Here is a 6262-nt window from a genome sequence, read left to right on the forward strand (position 1 = left end):
TTGGCAAATCATAATTATTATATAAAAAAGTCATAAGACAAAAAAAATTAACATTCTTTTATAAAATTTTATAATTATTACATAGAAAGCCAAAACTGACAAGTCATAAATGTCACAAAAGTCGAAATTATGACAAAAAGTCATAATGACGACATAAGTTGAAAATTCAAGAAAAGTTTAAATATACGAGTCAAAAGCATGTGCTTATCATGCAGTCATAATTGACCTTTTACTGCCATAATCTCAACTTTTATCCGTTTTAAATCAGACATCAAACAACCTGCAGAAAGAGAAAACTCTAATGAACAATCAAGAGTTACCTATCGATTCGGTCACTTTACATTGCTATGGGAAATACCTTTTCCTCAAATACTACTGAAGCCTTATTGAATCACGCCAGTGAAACTGGCCAATGGTGTTCAAGCGCGCAAAATATGAGCGGGAATCCCACTCTATATGTGCTTGTACGTCATCCATTCAGAATATTTTCCTTCAGCCAACCTTCTACAAGAAGCAAGAAGCCTATCAAGAAAGAACTACTCATCTTGATCTACACGCTGTAGCGGACACGCCTTCTCTTCCCCTGCTGCGTTCCAGTTAGCTTCGGAATCAAGGATTACCAGGATCTGGTGACGAGCCCGCGCCAGCTCAGTGCCCACGTGCTCCTCACCCCCCTGCTGCAGGTCCCCTTCCAGTGCGTTTCATGAGTGCCCACGTGCTCCTCACCCCCCTGCTGCAGGTCCCCTTCCAGTGCGTTTCATGACCGCTGATCTCCGCCCCTCCCCCGATACTCAAGATGTGGTGTCTTTCGGTGCCATGGAGGGCACTGAAGAGGAGGATTGCAAGAGAGGAGTGGTCCAACAGCCCGCTGGATTACACTGCGCACGTGATGGCGATACTCCAGGTGTATCAGGCCAAGTTGCTCAAGACCCTCAAAGACACGCCACGTATCTGGCCCTCAGACCGACGAAGGTGACAGCTCAAGCAATCGGCCGCAATATGGGGAATCTTATGGTGCTAGATCGTCATCTGTGGCTTACTCTGACCGAGTTAAAGGACTCAAAGAAAACGGCCCTTCTGGACGCTCCCGTGAATCCCTCAGGTCTCTTCAGAACGGCGGTGGAGACATTCACGGAGCGCTTCGTTGAAACGCAGAAGCAGTCGAAGGCAATTAGCCACATCCTGCCATAGCATGCGAAACCTCCTGCGTGTTCCCGCTCCTCCTCAGCGCAGCACGCGGGAAGACCTCAACGCTTCTTCTGCTGCTGTTCGGCGCGAACATGAGCCGGTGGTGAGGTCAAGACAACTATGGCAGAAGCGCCATCAGGGCTCAAAGGGCCAGAGACTCCGTCCTGACAGAAATGGCGGGCCACCGGCACTGGAATCAAAGCCGCGTTCCTGATGCTGTCTCAAGGAGGAGGAAAGCTGCACCCAGTGCCGAAGACGAGCCACTGAAGAAGTCCGCTCACTCCGCTGTGTGTGCTCACCACGCCCCCTGCCTGTTGTGGGTGGTGAGAGCAATTGTCATGTTTGTGTTTGGACTTTTCCACTATGCAGTGCAATAAAGTAAAAAAACATACAAAACTCACCTCAATATCAGGGCAATTTTCCTCCTCTCACTCCCCTCTCCCCCATCACTCAATTGTGTGGTATTAAACTCCCCTGCCCCCCCAACGGCGAGTTATCCCTCACGGTGTGCAGTCCGCCTCGCCGGCTGTCACAGTTCATAGAAGCATGGCAGGCACTGCCAGGGGTATCAGAATGGGTTACTATATCAATAAAGAACGGCTACATGCTTCACAGACCGCGAGAGCGGCTTCTACAGTCATTATTTTCTGGTGCCAAAGAAAGATGGCGGACTCCGCCCAATCTTGGACCTGAGACCGCTGAATCGCAAGCTTTCAAAGCGCTCGTTCAAAATGATTACGCTGAGACAAATCGTCTCACACATCAGACCGGGAGATTGGTTTATCTCCGTGGATTTAAAGGATGCTTATTTTCACATTCAGGTAGCCTCCCAACACAGGCGCTTCCTGAGATTTGCATTCGACTACTCGCTCATATTCAGAGCTTAGGGCTGACTATAGATATGCAAAAGAGCATGCTGGTACCGAGCCAGAACATCTCCTTTTTAGGAGTGGAGCTAAACTCAATCAATATGTCGGAGGAGTGCTCACAAAAACTGATCAGCTGTGGGTCGGGGTGTTCATATTGGCCAAGTGATCAGGAGAAAGAATGTTACTACAGATGCTTTGAGCATGGGCTAGGGAGCCGTATGCGATGGCAGACCATCTTTTGGGACATGGTCAGAAACTGAGAAGTCTTGGCACATAAACTGTCTGGAGCTCCGTGCTGTACACCTAGCGCTCGAGTGCTTTCTACCAAACATTCTTCAACGTCACGTTCTCATCAGGACGGATGGTGAGAGACCTCCTTCTGTGGGCAGATCGAAATCTCCTCTCCATCCAGGCAGTACATGTCCCCGGACACCTGAATTACAGCGCGGACTTACTTTCGAAGGGTTGGGTAATCCACGGGGAGTGGAGATTACACCCTCTGACAGTCAATATGATTTGGAGTGTATTCGACAGGGCGGAGGTGGATCTCTTCACATCAACAGAGAACACTCACTGTCTGCTGTTTTATTCACTGACACACTCTCCACTGGGAGTGGATGCACTAGCTTACAGCTGGCCGAAAGTACGCAAGTATGCCTTTCCTCCAGTGAAACTTCTGCCTTTCGGGCTTTGCAAAATCAGAGAGGAAAAGTAATCTGTTCTGTTAGTGGCACCGAAATGGCCCAATTAGCCGTGGTTCCCAGAACTGGTGGAGATGCTGGTAGCCCTCCCGTGAACTATCCCACTGAAGAGAGACCTCCTCTCTCAAGCACAAGGAATTCCGCTATAACAGCCTTTCACGCGCACGTCGAAAATCGCCCGATCGGCAGAAATGACCTGATTATACGATTTTTAAAAGGAGCAAGAAGGCTGAACCCTCCTCGCCCTTCTACTCTACACACTTGGGATTTGGCACTTGTTCTTGATGCTCTCACGGGACCCCATGTTTGAGCCCATACAATCAGCGAGCTTGCAAGCGCTCTCTCTCTCAAGACAGCGCTCCTGCTCGTGCTGGCCTCTGTTAAGTGAATTGGAGACCTGCAGGCACTTTCAGTTGACGACTCATGTATTGAATTCGGACCAGGTGATTGCAGACTCACCTTGAAGCCTAGAAAAGATTATGTGCCTTAAGTGCTTTCAACTCCATTTAAAGCTCAGGTCACAACACTATCTGCTTTCCGCCCCGAAACACCGACTGGGATGGAGCCGCTCAATACACTCCTGCTGTGCCCTGTACGTGCGGTGCATACTTATATCGAGTGCTCTAGACAGTTCAAGACACTCGGAGCAGCTATTTGTATGTTTTGGTGGATGCACAAAAGACCTGCCTGTGCCCAAGCAAAGGCTGTCACACTGGATTGTCGACGCAATTGCTTTGGCTTACAGCTCTAAGGGTTGGAATGTCCCATAGGGGTTCGGGCCCATTCAACCTGCGGACTCGCGTCCTCCTGGGCCTGGGAAAATGGCATGTCTATTCAGGACATTTGTATGGCGGTAAGCGTTTCGTCACCCAGCACTTTCACAAGGTTTTATAACCTAGATGTGTTGTCGCTTGCCTCGCATGTGCTGTCAGTGCGAGCAGCGCATGCACCTACTCAGCCTCAGCTATGATCTGAGATGTGTATCAGTGGTTTCGACTAGGTCGTATACACCCTGTATTGACGCAACACCAATTCAGTGCTGTCCCTATCAGTTTATTACAGTGTTATGATATACTTCACCACGTCTTTTAGTACTTGATCACCATCATACTCTGCTTATTGAGCACCAGTACGGCCGTTGCATCATAACACATGATTTTATTGAAATTAAACAATTTCAACTAATCTAGATGTGAAAGCGCCGAAGCCACCAGCATTTCACATTCTCTGTTTCACCGGAGTTAACTCCGCCCCTGGTGTGACGCGGCATCATCTAGTTGCTGACATCGCCTCACCCCCTGACTTTTACATGGTTTCGACTAGGTCCTGTAGACCTGAGCTATGTTTACCAAGAGCGCCAATGTCATTGCCACTCGCATTACGGCTCCGAATGTGAAACTTTACATACTTAGTTGAGCCAGGCTCTATCGCTGTGACACGGCGGGATTTTATACGTTCCCATAGCAATGTAGAGTGACCGAATCCATAGGAAATGCTCTCGGTTACTCATGTAACCTCGGTTCCCTGAGATATTGCTCTTGTTGCTGTGTCACTGAGCTCAGGATCGTAGAATGCCAAGTTCATATTTTGCGCGCTTGAATGCCATTGGCTAGTTTCACTGGCGTGATTCAATAAGGCTTCAGTAGTATTTGAGGAAAAGGTACAGGTACATCTCAAAAAATTTGAATATTATTCCAAATATTTCAAATATTGAAAAAAATTCAAAATTCAAAATTCATCTTATTTCAAAAATTTTATCTTTCATATATTTTAGATTCATTACATGTAAAGTAAAACATTTCAAAAGTTTTTTGTTTTAATTTTGATGATTAGAGCTTACAGCTCATGAAACCACAATAATGGAGAAGACTAATGACTTGGCAATGATCCAGAAGACGAACACTGACACCCTCCACAAAGAGGGTAAGTCACAATGGTGTGGCTGTTTACAGAGTGCTGTATCAAAGCATATTAAATGCAATGTTGACTGGAAGGAAGAATCTGGGTAGGAAAAGGTGCACAAGCAACAGGGATGACCGCAAGCTTGAGAATACTGTCAAGCAAATCTGATTCAAACACTTGGGAGAGCTTCACAAGGAGTGGACTGAAGCTGGAGTCAGTGCATCAAGAGTCACCACTCAGACGTCTTCAGGAAAAGGGCTACCAAGCCACTTCTGAACCAGAGACAACGTCAGAAGCGTCTTACCTGGGCTGTGGAGAAAAAGAACTGGACTGTTGCTCAGTGGTACAAAATTCTCTTTTCAGATGAAAGTAAATTTTGCATTTAATTTGGAGGTCAAGGTCCCAGAGTCTGGAGGAAGAGTGGAGAGGCACAGAATCCATGTTGCTTGAAGTCCAGTGTGAAGTTTCCACAGTCAATGATGATTTGGGCTGCCATGTCATCTGCTGGTGTTGGTCCACTGTGTTTTCTGAAGTCCACAGTCAACGCAGCCATCTAACAGGACATTTTAGAGCACTTCATGTTTCCTTCTGCTCAAAAACTTTATGGAGATGCTGATTTCACCTGCCCACATTGCCAAAGGTACCAAAAGCTGGTTCAATGACCATGGTGTTACTGTGCTTGATTAGCCAGCAAAGTCGCCTGACCTGAAGCCCATAGAGAATCTATGGGGTATTGTCAAGAGGAAGAGGAGAGACACCAGACCCAACAATGCAGATGACCTGAAGGCCGCTATCAAAGCAACCTGGGCTTCCATTACACCTGAGCAGTGCCACAGGCTGATTGCAAAAGGAGGCCCAACCAAGTATTGAGTGCATAGAAATGAACATACTTTTCAGAAGCCTGACATTTCTGTTTAAAATATCCCTTTTTTATTGATCTTATGTAATATTCTAATTTTCTGAGACACTGAATTTTGGGTTTTCATTATCTGTAAGCCATAATCATCAAAATTTCAAGAAATAAAGGCATATTTGAAATATTTCACTCTATGTGTAATGAATCTATATAATATATGGTTTTCACTTTCTGAAATGAGTGACAAAAAATACCTTTTTCATGATATTCAAAAATTTTTTAGATGTACCTGTATTTCACATAGCAATGTCTGGTTACCTCAATCTCAGGGAACCGAGGTTACGGGAGTAACCGAGAGCGACATGTATAGTGAGCTCAGCTGTTTATTATGATAAAATACCCTCTTCAGGGTAATTAAAAAAAGTTATCACTGAGTCAGGGTTTATGACCGCTGACTATCTTGTGCCATGATATTACCAGCGGATGCCACTATTATAAAAGTATGGCACCGCCCTACATTTTTGAAAGGGATGTCAAAGGCTATTAAGTCAGCCTAAACACTGGCCAAATGTGAAATTAATAATTAAAAATATGTATATTTTACTTTTCTAAATAATAACATCCTGTCATGTAGCCAGTGGTTGCCGTGTGTTCAAATCACTCAAAGATAAGCACACATCGTCAACAAGCTGTGATCTACTTACACCGTGTATTACATTAACATTTCAGAACAGTCATGAGACGGA

This window comes from Barbus barbus, assembly GCF_936440315.1.
Source record: "Barbus barbus genome assembly, chromosome: 45".
NCBI classification, from domain to species: Eukaryota; Metazoa; Chordata; class Actinopteri; order Cypriniformes; family Cyprinidae; genus Barbus; species Barbus barbus.